Source organism: Dermacentor silvarum, chromosome 11 (assembly GCF_013339745.2).
Source record: "Dermacentor silvarum isolate Dsil-2018 chromosome 11, BIME_Dsil_1.4, whole genome shotgun sequence".
In the NCBI taxonomy this organism is placed as follows: Eukaryota; Metazoa; Arthropoda; class Arachnida; order Ixodida; family Ixodidae; genus Dermacentor; species Dermacentor silvarum.
Window position 1 is genome coordinate 83,632,270 of NC_051164.1, and position 12,898 is coordinate 83,645,167.

At 51.2% G+C, this 12,898-nt stretch overlaps 1 long non-coding RNA gene across 1 annotated transcript; it reads left to right on the forward strand.

The window, feature by feature from the left end:
* The first annotated feature begins 8,770 nt into the window (after positions 1-8,770).
* LOC119433246 (uncharacterized) lies at positions 8,771-10,621 on the forward strand. Its single transcript, XR_005188323.2, has 3 exons — positions 8,771-8,975; positions 10,273-10,364; positions 10,505-10,621. It is a non-coding gene; the product is annotated as an uncharacterized LOC119433246 (long non-coding RNA).
* Positions 10,622-12,898: the final 2,277 nt, after the last annotated feature.

A 12,898-nucleotide genomic window follows, 5' to 3' on the forward strand; every position in this document is an offset into this window, starting at 1 on the left:
GAGATTAGGCACCGTCCGCGGTTGCCCGTGGCGGGATGAATAATCTCGGAGGCGACGTGCTGGAACGTAAGGTCATGTCCGCTATCCACCAGGTGGACACGTCATCGACTTAGGAGCTCATTCAAGGTTGGTAATAACAAAATACGCCTCTGCAGCTTTGCCAACATTGGTTCAGTAGCATACACAACTAATTTGTTACCAATTTAACCGAAGGAAGATTGTGCTGAAGTTGGCGTTTAAGGCTACATCAAATTTTATTTTGCTCGACACCTTGCTCGAACTACACTTGCGATGAAAGGAGGAATGAAGGAATGGTTGTAACCTGTGTACTGATTCTGACCACCTGGTGCGAAGTGAAATATCTGACACGAGAGTTTGACTACGGTTTCATGCAGTTCTTGTGTCGTCTGTGCAGATATTATCATGCCTACTTGTCACAAAAAATACGCAAAAAAATGCCTTCGTTTGTCCCCATCAATGATTAGATCTTAATTACCCTCTTACGAGTGAGTGTGTTGGCCATGCGACAAATAAAGCACCCTTAACGGTGCAAAACTTGTTACTGTTATTATAGCACGCAATATATGTAGAGTTTTGGCGGCCTGAACTACAGTGACGCCATCTATGGCTTAAGAGCGAGACTTGGAGTCATCATTATATCAACTTAGGTATGGCGCGTAGGGTTTGAGGAACGTTGCGTATCGGAAGTGTGGTTGCCATATACGTATTTCTCATGGCGCAGAACTTCCTTGCTCGAAGGGCGCAGCACCTATTGAGAGCCATGCTAACCGAAATGATGTTCGTGGTGTCGGCACTGCCGCTGCTGAGCGTGGCCGTCGACCCGTCCGAGTTGGAGGAGGTGACCAACTTGCCGGGGCTCCGTGAGCCCATAAACTTCAGGCACTACTCGGGCTTTCTGCACGGCGCCCAAGGTCGAATGCTCCACTATTGGCAAGTGTACACGTTGCCACGTGTTTACTGCACGCACCGCTATCTCTTCCCATATAGTCATGCTCTGTTGTTTATCGCAGTTTTATTCGAGCCTTTGTAGTCTGTCTGATCCTGTTCTCTCGCCTCCATTCCCATCTTCCTGCCTTTACTTTCCTCGTTCCTATCATCTTGCTGAGGAGCAGGAAAGTGTTGTACCCCTCTGGGTTGCTGTCGTCAGCCGACTTACTGTGTTTTCTCGCCTATCTGTCTAATAGTTTCTATGCTTCCAAACACAGTATTAATCCAAAGAGCTTGCTAACCATTCGTAACTTTCGCGGCCTATATATGGGTGGCGTGGCTGTACGTCCAACAGACATACAGCCGTTGAGATGATTGCGGCGCTGGTGGAACGTGTATGATTATAGAAAAAAGTACTTTTCAGTTGCTTGAGACTCACAGTAATGTGACAAGCGTTTTTGGATTTGAGGCACATGGCGCGTAGAAGTGGCGTGCCGCTTCCTTTCTGCATCATTCGATCATTGAGAGACTCTTATTTTTCGACGATTTATTGCTTAAACCAATGCGTTTTTGTAGCGTTAGCTACACTGGCCTAGCCAAGCCCGTTTCGCGCGGCACATCAAGGGCCGTGCTGCGCATGCGCCACCACCTCTCGCGCACTCCGCCGCCGCCGGTCTGCGCATTCCAGAGGAGGGACGTCGTAGCCGTGGTAGACGCACTGGCGCCGGCGCGCGGTCGCTGTGCAGTCGCCGTCTGACACTGCGCTGGAGCCGCTGCGCTTCTGACTGGCGTTTGCCAGTGTGGTATAGCCATGGAGAAGGAGAGCGCAAATGCTGCTCAACAGCGCAGAAGAACGGAGAAGCTTGACTCATCGGATTCCGAAGTAGTTGCCTGGCAATTAGCGGTTGAGCGTAGGAGACAACCAGGAAAGCTAAGAATAATCAGCTGAACCTTTGCTAACGCTACGTATATCCTGGCATAGCCGAGCTAAGCCACTGCAACTTTTTTTTAATGTTCAATACTTCTACTCTGGGAAAGGCATTGCTAGGCAAGTTGCCTTCGCTTCCTCTGGTCCGACGTAAGATTACCTAATTTTCCATGCACATAAACGTTGAAATGAGGTTTATTGATGCAGGCGTAGATGTAGGTCCTTCGGGTAGACTGGCACAGAACGGGTGGCTAAACAGTTACGTCGGGCAGCGCTCTTAGCGGTAACTTCGGCGTCGTCTTTTGCGGAGCGATCACGATGCTGCTACTGCTGGTGGTGTGCATCATCTGCACAACATGTTGCACGTCTTCTTCATCACAATCACCCCCGGGATAAAAAGCAGCCATCCTGGCGACTCAAACAGTAGTGATCACGAGCGGCTCACGGTAGGGCTTAAGGCGATCGACGTGAACAATGTCACGTCCACGACAACGGAGGTCAGAGGGGGGTGTCAGTGGTTCGATTAGGTAATTCACCGCAGACGTGCGCTGGACAATGCGATAAGGTCCATCGAAGCGGGGAAGAAGTTTTGAAGAGAGCCCAGGAGCATGCGCAGGTACTGACAGCCAGACGAGGTCGCCGGGAGAGAAGACAGGTTGCTCACAGTGAGCGTCATGGAGCCTTTTCTGGCGCTGTTGCTCAGCGGTGGTGAAGTGGCGCGCTAACTTGCGACACTCCTCGGCATGACGTGCTGCAGTCGAAACGGGCACACACTCAGAAGCATCGGGCTGGTAGGGTAGCAGGGTGTCCATGGTGTGGGATGGGTGACGGCCATAAAGCAAAAAGTAGGGAGAAAATCCAGTGGTAGTCTGGGTTGCAGTGTTGTAGGCGAACGTAACAAATGGTAGGATAAGGTCCCAATCTGTGTGGTCAGATGCGACGTACATGGCCAGCATGTCACCCAGGGTCCGGTTGAAACGTTCCGTGAGTCCATTCGTCTGGGGGTGGTAGGCGGTGGTTGTCCTATGAATAACGTGGCACTGAGCCAGAAGAGCTTCGACAACCTCAGACAAAAAGACGCGCCCTCTGTCGCTGAGAAGTTCACGAGGTGGGCCGTGACGGAGGATGAAACAGCGGAGCAGGAAGGAGGCGACGTCGCGCGCAGTGGCGGAAGGTAGTGCCGCAGTTTCAGCATATCGCGTAAGATGGTCGACGGCGACGATGATCCAGCGGTTACCGGCGGGTGTCATAGGAAGCGGACCATAGAGATCAATGCCCACTCTATCAAATGGTCGGGCGGGACAGGGAAGGGGCTGCAAAGCTCCAGCTGAACGGCAAGGCGCAGATTTCCGACGTTGGCAGTCCGTACATGAACGAACGAATTTGCGGACGTATGTAAACATTCCGCGCCAGTAGTAGCGCTGACGAAGTCGTTCATATGTTTTGAAGACTCCAGCGTGGGCGCACTGCGGGTCAACGTGAAAGGATGCGCAGATAGTGGAGCGCAGGCTGCGCGGTATGACGAGTAGCCATTTACGGCCGTCAGATGCGTAGTTGCGTCGGTGCAGAAGGTCGTCGCGAATGGTGAAGTGAACAGCTTGGCGGCGGAGTGCGCGAGAGGCTGGCAGCGTGGGCGTCTCAGAAAGTAGGTCGCGGAGGGCCGCTATCCAGGGGTCGTGGCGCTGCTCTGAAGCAATTCTGTCGATGGTGAGAGGCAGGACGATGGGTGTTAATGTTGACAGGCAACTAAGGTCGGTAGGCAGAGGAGACCGTGACAGAGCATCAGCATCCGAGTGCTTGCGGCCAGAGCGGTAGACGACGTTGATGTCGAACTCTTGAAGTCGAAGAGCCCATCGGGCAAGGCGGCCACATGGGTCTTTCAAATTTGATAGCCAACAAAGGGCGTGATGATCTGTGACGACGTCAAACGGGCGGCCGTACAAGTAAGGGCGGAACTTGCTAAGGGCCCATACGATGGCTAAGCATTCTTTTTCAGTCACAGTATAGTTGGTCTCAGCTTTGGTGAGGGTACGGCTGGCATAAGCAACAACGCATTCAGGGTGCCCGGGTTTTCGTTGTGCTAGCACGGCGCCGAGACCTATTCCGCTGGCGTCTGTGTGTACCTCCGTCGAAGCTTCAGGATCGAAGTGACGCAGAATAGGAGGTGAAGCGAGAAGACGTCGTAAAGTAGTGAACGCCTCGTCGCAGGCTGGAGACCATGATGACAGGTCGCCGGAGCTACCCAGAAGCTGTGTCAGAGGGCGTATTATGGACGCGAAGTTGCGAATGAAACGTCGAAAGTATGAACATAAGCCGACGAAACTGCGAAGTTCTTTGAGATTTGTCGGCCTAGGAAAGTCAGTAACGGCACGCAATTTCGCGGGATCAGGTTGGACGCCGTGCTTAGACACGACGTGGCCAAGAATGGTTAGCTTTCGAGCGGCAAAGTGGCATTTTTTGAGATTAAGTTGGAGCCCAGCGTTGGTAAGACACGTCAGAACGCACTTGAGGCGGTGAAGATGTGTCGTAAAATCCGGAGCGAAGACGACAATATCGTCGAGGTAACACAGACACGTTTGCCATTTCAATCCACGCAAAACAGTGTCCATCATTCGCTCGAACGTTGCGGGGGCATTACAGAGGCCGAAGGGCATCACGTTGAACTCATAAAGTCCATCAGGGGTAACAAATGCAGTTTTGGGCTTGTCAGCGGCGGCCATGGGAACCTGCCAATACCCTGAGCGCAAGTCGAGTGAGGAGAAGAATTCAGACCCCTGTAAACAGTCAAGGGCATCATCTATTCTCGGTAGAGGGTACACGTCCTTGCGGGTGATCTTATTTAGGCGGCGAAAGTCAACACAGAAGCGGACAGAGTCGTCCTTCTTCTTAACGAGAACGACCGGCGAGGCCCACGGACTGTGAGAGGGCTGAACGATGTTGCGGCGAAGCATGTCGTCGACATGCTCACTAATGACACGGCGCTCCGTAGGAGACACACGGTATGGGCGTTGCCGCAGTGGTGAATGGGAGCCCGTGTCGATGTGGTGCGTGACAGTTGACGTGCGTCCAAGGGAAGGCTGAATAGCGTCGAAAGAAGAACGAAAATGGTACAGGACGGCGATAAGCTCCGAACGCTGCTCTGGTGTAAGGCCGTCAGCGATGGATGGGCTAAAGATGTCGGTGCAGGACTTGTCGGAAGCAGAAAGAGTGCAGATGTCAGTAAGGTCGTCGCGAGAAGTAGCATCGGGCACGTCGACGATGTACAGGGACTGAATGGCTTGGACATGGCCGAGACACTGGCCACGGAGCAATGTGAGCGGAGCGGACAAAAGGTTGCATACGAAAATATGGCTGAAACCAGCCGAAAAATCGAGGGTCGCGAAGGGAAGCAGTACAGTATTTTTTGCGATGAAGGTCTCAGAAGGGGCGAACAAAACAGTGGCGTCAGAGATGCTTCCACAAGACACAGGTAAAACAACAGCGGCGTGCGGAGGAATGTCGGTCTCCTCAGCGACGACTAATTTAGGGGGATGTTCGGGAGAATCGTCGGAATGGAGGTCGCACAAAGGAGAAAGTTCGACTTCGGCCCGCTCGCAGTCGATGATGGCTTTGTGTCGCGAGAGAAAATCCCATCCAAGAATGACGTCGTGAGAGCAGGATGGCAGCACAATGAACTCAATAATGTACATCATGTCCTCAATTACAACTCGGGCCGTACAAGCTGCTAACGGCTGAACATGCTGCGCTGTTGCGGTACGGAGGGCTACACCCGCAACTGGCGTCGTAACTTTCCGGATGGAGCGACAGAGTCTTTCATTTATTACAGAAACGGCGGCACCAGTGTCCACAAGGGCAAGAGTTGACACTCCCTCAACAGAAACAGCAAGTACATTCGACGGAGAATTGTGAGGACTTGGACGCTGTGACGGCGACGCAGTTCTTGCCTCATGAACTGCGGCGTTTAGTTTTCCTCTTCTGAAGGCATGGGACGACGACGCATTGGGGAGAGAGAGCGCCGACGTGGTGACGGAGATCGTCGGTCGAAGGACGCTTGACGATCAGGAGCTCTTGGAGGTGATCCTGGAGTGTAGCGGAGCGGTGGCTGGTCGGCATAGCGAGTCGTTGGTTCATAGCCATATGAGACGGCCAACGGCATGCGGCGGCGACAGTAGCGAGCGATATGTCCGGGGCGGCCACAGGCAAAGCAAATTGGTTTGTCGTCAGGAGTACGCCAAGGGTTTGTGGCCATGGGGCCAGCGCCAGGGGCGCGGGGTGGGGTCGGCGCGTGCAGTGGTTGACGCGGTGTGAAAGCAGGGTGCGTTCGAGGCCGTGCGACGACGTCGGCGTACGTGAGAGGAGCAGCTACCGGATGCGACTGAGGGGACACTGGCACAGCGTCGGCAATTTCTGCTTCGATCGCCTGCCGAATAGCGGGTGACAGGTAAGGAGCAGGACGGGGCTGGGGCTGTTGCTGAGCAAACTGCACCAGTGAGAGCTGCCGAGCAACTTCCTCGCGTATGAACGCCTGGAGCTGTGGCAGCAGTGTTGACTGGTCCGAGTGGACGGCCAGGCCTGCGAGGCTGTCGTCGTTAGTAACCAGGCGACGAGTCAAGGCCCGCTGTTTCCGGAGTTCATCGTAGCTCTGACACAGTTTGATGAGTTCCGCTACGCTGGTCGGGTTTTTTGCAAGAAGCATCTGAAAGACGTCATCGTCAATGCCTTTCAAGATGTGCTTGATTCTGTCAGACTCGGGCATCGAGGCATTGACGCGCTTCGAGAGGTCAAGAACGTCCTCAATGTAGCTTGTGAACGACTCGCCCGGCTGCTGGGCGCGCTGGCGCAAACGCTGTTCAGCGCGTAACTGGCGCACGGCGGGGCGTCCGAACACATCTATGAGGGCGGCCTTGAATGCAGACCAGGTGGTAAAATCTTTCTCGTGGTTTTTAAACCACAGATGAGCCACATTTGAAAGATAGAAGATGACATTGTTCAGTTTAGCGGTGTCATCCCATCGGTTGGGGACGCTTACCCTATCATAAGTCGATAGCCAGTCCTCCACATCACTGTCGTCGGTGCCGCTGAAGACCACCGGATCCCTCAGGTAAGGCACCCCGGAGCAGATGACGGGCGGAGGGGCCGTGAACGGAGGGGCCGTGGACGGCGGGGCCGTGGATGGCAGGGCCGTAGATGGCGGGGCCGTGGATGGCAGGGCCGTGGACGGTGGGGGCGTGGTTGCGTCTTCGGGCATAGCGGGACGAAGCGTACGGGTGCGGAGTTCCAGGATGGAAGCTTGGCAGGTCGTACCCAGCACCTCCACCAATTGAAATGAGGTTTATTGATGCAGGCGTAGATGTAGGTCCTTCGGATAGACTGGCACAGAACGGGTGGCTAAACAGTTACGTCGGGCAGCGCTCTTAGCGGTAACTTCGGCGTCGTCTTTTGCGGAGCGATCACGATGCTGCTACTGCTGGTGGTGTGCATCATCTGCACAACATGTTGCACGTCTTCTTCATCACAAGGTTAATAAACACGCACGCACGCACAATAGAAAAACTAAAACGGAGGAAACGCGAGAATGACAGGTGCGATACACAAACAGTTCTGTTAGAACACCTGTGGAAGTTCTGGCTTTCACTGTCACATTTCATCGCTTTCAGGCTTTTCCACTGTCGTATGTTAGCGTTATAATTACAGCGGCGTATGTCGAGGCTGATTTTCGGCTTTAGAAAATTTTTCTTTCTGCGAGGCGGTTGCGTTCTGTGCACGCGTATAATATTATCGTCGACTCGAGTAGGAAGTGAAGTCGGGCCATGTAGTCGGCACATTGTGTAACTGCGTAGATATGAATGCAACAGACAATTAATGACTTTTTCCCTAAATGCCTGCGTGCGTGTGTGTGCGTGTGTACGCAACAGACAATGCCCGAATAATGCGTGTAAGATTTCGATGACTACCAATGTAATCGCACAAGAAATATAAATACCAATGGCACACTTGCTCAGAAATACTGTCTGCATCATGCCTTAGCACTTGTTACTATATAGGGACGTAGACTTACAACTCTGTTTTACAATAATGTAAAGCCACGGCATGCGTAAGCCAATCAGGAGCACGATCATTTAGAAGCACGGGTCCTTCAGGGGCGTGTCCTTCTGCATCTTAGTGTCCTTCTGTCTCGAGCCTAGCCTCGCGCATTAGTGATTCCTTCGTATGTTTCTCGCCAGTGATGCATTACTGTGAAATAAAGTACGAGCCGAGAGCCTTATTCTTGTTTTTTTTTTTTTTTTTTCATACGAAGGTTTATGGAAAGCCAGCGGTCTCCGTCTGACGACCCCGTGTTGCTGTGGATGAATGGAGGACCCGGATGTAGCTCACTTGTTGGTGCTGCCATGGAGTTGGGCCCGTTTCGCATAGATCCTCTGGGCGTGAACCTAACCGTAAACCCATTCAGCTGGAACAAGGCTAGTACAATTTGCTTGACAAATGAACGCGTTACGGAACCACGCGTTAATTTTTCTGAAGACGGTGCTACTTTGACTCCCGTCTCGATGCAGCAGCTGTCATTCGCTACCCGTGTCAACAGAGCGCTTGGATTTCCATCGCGTAATCGCAAATGTCGTGGCGTGTCTAACTTCATTCTGTAAATTACAAACGTCGTAGTTCTTAAACCGAGCTAGTTTAACTTGCTTTACCAGTGATTGTCTCACACCTCACGCCGAAGGGCACTGTTACAATTTCATCTTGACGAGGCGGCGATGATTAGCAACCAGTTTCCGCTGTGGTTAACTTTTCATTCAAATCTCCACAACCGTTGCTCTTGTGGTATTTCGTCCTTTTTTTTTTTATATAGATCGCGAACGTGATATTCCTCGAGGCGCCGGCAGGAACCGGTTACTCGTACGACCCCACCGGGAACAACGCTACTGACGACTGCAAGACCACCGAAGACAGCTACCAGGCAATACTGGATTTCTTTTTCAAGTTCCCGCAGTTCAGAGAGAATGAGTTTTACGTGACGGGCGAGAGCTACGCCGGCGTCTACGTTCCTCTCCTAACACAACGCCTACTCCTCTCGAATCCACCAGGAATAAACCTGAAGGTAGGCGGTTTGATCTACAACCATACACGTCGAACTTGTACCATATACCACATTTGTTTCAGTTCGAACAGATTAAAAAAAAAATATGTAGACTGTGACAGATATAGCTGCTGTACCTTTTAGTGTGTTTTTCTTAAGGAGGAAAGCTACCTGCGTGAGACTTCTGAATGCACCGGTTGGCAATTAAAAATATTCACGAATGAACATCTTACTCGTTATGGGGCACACGCTGCGATTGCGAAATTGAAGCTCAGCAGTGGTGAAGTCACGTCTGCTCATACATTCTAAAACTAGCATATACTTTATACAGATATCGGCTATTGGAGATTGCTGTGATATAGAGCTGCTGGTGAGCTGCATTAAATGTGAGAAATCCTAAGCAGTAAATAATTTGACAAAAAAAAATATCACCGCCCAAGCACTCCGTACAGATGGTTAACCAGCGAAGCTGAAACGTGCGGCCCCGGTGTTTACCGCTGGGGTAATCCCGACGGTTCATTAGAGTATTTCTCAAAAATTGGTTACGTCTTTGTGTTTCTAAATGAGGTAACTCACGCGTTCGGCTGCGACGGAGAGAATGACGTCACTGTCGGTATGCCCGCAGTCGGCCGTTGTCGCTTGCGTTCGATGCCGCGAGTTTGCTCGGCGGCGTACGTGGCATTCGCCCGACCATTGCCGGTTGCAATTCTTTTAAAGTAAATTGCTTCAAAAGTAAATCTGTCCGTTACGTAAGACAATGAACGGCTCATACCACCTTAAGCAATGGCTCATACCCCCGTAAACGCGGCCTCCCCATTGCGACGTCAGAAGAGAAGTGAAACTCTACGCTGTAATGACGAGCGGCAACGCATGCCAGCTGTGGAAGAAGACGACGACGCTCGAGCCAATGCTGATGATGATAGTTTTCTGTGGACAGGCGACTAACGGACGCTTTTTCGTTTCGCCTAGCCATATTAAGCTTCGCTTTAATTGTCTTGCCCCTGATGTGACTGAAGCGTAATCGTGGGATGGAATATGAATAGTACTAGATTGGAATCAATGATTATGAGAAACTAATCAAAACGACGCGTGAAGTGGGCGTAGCCGGTGTAGTGTGATGAGAGTTCTGTCGCATGTGTTTCTTCAGTTCTTCGTACTGTGCATCTTGCGTTCCGCGACATTCTGAGGTGCGCTTGCGCACAAACTGCATGTGTTTGCAAATGACAGACCTGCGTAATCTGAAGGTTCAGGATTTATACAGCGGCTACTCGAACTTGCTCGCAATTTTTTCTTTTATGCGCGCTTTCGCTTTGCCAAGGGTTACGCCATCGGAAACGGAGCGGTGGATTTCGAACTCTACGGCAAGGCGATCCTCTTCTTCGCCTACTACCACGGCCTCTTGGGAGATGAGTGAGCGTTCGTTACTCTGTTTCTCGCTTCGCGAAGCCCCGTCAGGTTGGTGGGACACAAACCCATCCCTCTCTGACCTTGTCAGTTGGCTTTCCGAAACACCCAAAGCGCGATTCATCTTTTTTTTTTCTTTTCTGCAGCCTCTGGAACGAGATCACGTCCAACTGCTGCAACGGCACTGTTTCGAAGGAGACATGTGACTTCTCGTGGCACACCCACGAGCCTTCCTGTGTTGACCCGGTATACCTTTGCTCTTAATGAGCCGTGATGTTTGCTCATCGGCGGTGAATTATAACATAGCGCCAACGGTTTGTGGTAGATGTTTCCTCGTATTTCTCTTTTTGTTGTTGTTATTGGCACCACTGAAGCGCAGTACAGAGAGAAATAGAGAGTTTAGTAAATGACGGCCACGCCTAATAGGAAGAGAAGGAAGCCCACGATATTAGTCGATATACTTTAACATTGTTGGGGCCTGCATGGCTAATTCAGTATGCCTAGCGTTAGCCGGCAATCAGACCTCGCCAACTTTGCATTGCTTTCAGTCGTGGCTTTTATCGTTCCAAAGCGAAACTGCGGCTAGAAGAGACACCATAGTGGACGAAGGGCTCAGGATTAATTTTGACCACCTCGGTTTTTTCTAACGTGTTCCCGAAATCTAAGTACACAAGCGTTTATTTATTACATTTCGCCCTCATCGAAGGATGGAAGGAACGAAAGTAAGAGGCGAAAGGCAGAGAGGTTATTGAAATATGATGTCATGTCCTTTGTCAACTGCCTGATGGTAAATTAAGCGTGTGTCCGCGACACGTCGTTCGTGGGGTCCACGGCGTAGTGCAGAGAGCAAACTCTGGAGGGCGACTTTGGAATCGCAGAAGATAGCCCATTTCTGGGGCGGTTCCTGATCGATAAATTTCATTACTACAGAGCCGTCGTTGATGTCAAGTGCGATGTCCGGAATTTTATTACTGTAGACTTTGCTGGAACAAATACTGCAGCTGCTGAACTGGAGTGCATGACCGACCCATCTGTGTAAACATGTAAGCGGTCACTGTGGACCTCATATAGTAGCAATAATACTGCCTGCTTTAATGCTGCTGATGGCATTTGTGCCTTCTTCTTTACGCCTGGAATCGTGAGGCATATTCGAGGGGAATGCAAAGACCACAGTGGCAACGAAGGCCATGCTGCAGGGACGTAATTCGATGGTAGCGATGCTCCGTGTATAGTCAGGAGACGGCTAAAACCCGTATGCGACCTAGTTGTTGGCAGGCAAGCAAGATGGTGAAAGGGCGTCCTTGCGACATGTCGAATGTGCACTCTTAGAGCGTCGACTGCAAAGTACGTTGATACAGGGTGCTCACATGCTATGGCGCTTGTGGCCGCTGTGGATGCACACTTAGGGAGGCCGAGGCACGTCCGTAGAACTTGGGCTTGCATACTCTGGAGTGTTCGAAGGTTCGTTTTACTGGTGCTTCCCAGCACGGGCAGGCTGTATCTTAGGAAGCCCATAAATAATGCATGGTACAGCTGTAGCATCGATTGCACAGATGCACCACAAGACTTTCCGCCGACAAATTTGAATACATGTGCTATTGCAGTCAACCTCTTTTTCATATATGAAATATGTGGCGTCCAAGACAAATCACGATCGATGATGACTCCAAGGAAGCGGTGTTTTGTTTCGTAAGCAATTACTTGTCCATTTATGCGTATAACATGTGGAGTCATTGTTTTGCACGTAAATGCGACTAATCGGCACTTTTCGGAGGATAATTCTAGGCCTTTCATACGCAGATAAGACGACGTTTGTGTGACCGCCTTCTGCAGTCTCACTCGTATCTGCGGACGAGTTACGCCGGCCGCCCAGATGCAGATATCATCTGCATAGATGGATATATGGACCGTCCTTGGCAATGATCCAACAAGGCCTAGCAGTGCTACTTTGAAGAGCGTGGGGCTTAATTAACACTCCGTATTGTGGCACACCTTTGCTGGTGACATGGTGGGATGTCATTCCATCTTCTGTAGGTACGAAGAAGGATCTATCCTCCAAATAGCTGTGAATCCAGCGCAGTGCACGGCCACCACTGCCCACATCAATCAAAGCATCGAGGATTGCTTGGTGCGCTGCATTATCATATGCGCCTTTCACATCAAGAAACATCGCCACCGCTAAACGTTTCCTTTTGGTGTTGAATAGATGTTACCAAATCAAGCACGTTATCGACCGTGACCGACCGCGCCGGAAGCCCGCCATTGCATTCGGTTATACCTCATTATGTTCTAAATACCATTCAAGACGCGTCAAAACCATCCTTTCCATTAGTTTCCCAACGCAACTGGCAAGAGCGATGGGACGGTACGATGCCAAGTCTTATGGAGATTTAGAGCTCTTAAGTAAAGGTATTAGGCGGCCGACTTCCACTCACAAGGAATCAATCCTTCGCGCCAGGATTCGTTGTATCTCTCCAATAGTACACTGCGGGGCTTTGTGGTCAAGGTTCCAAGTGCCTTGTATGTGACTCCGTCGGGCC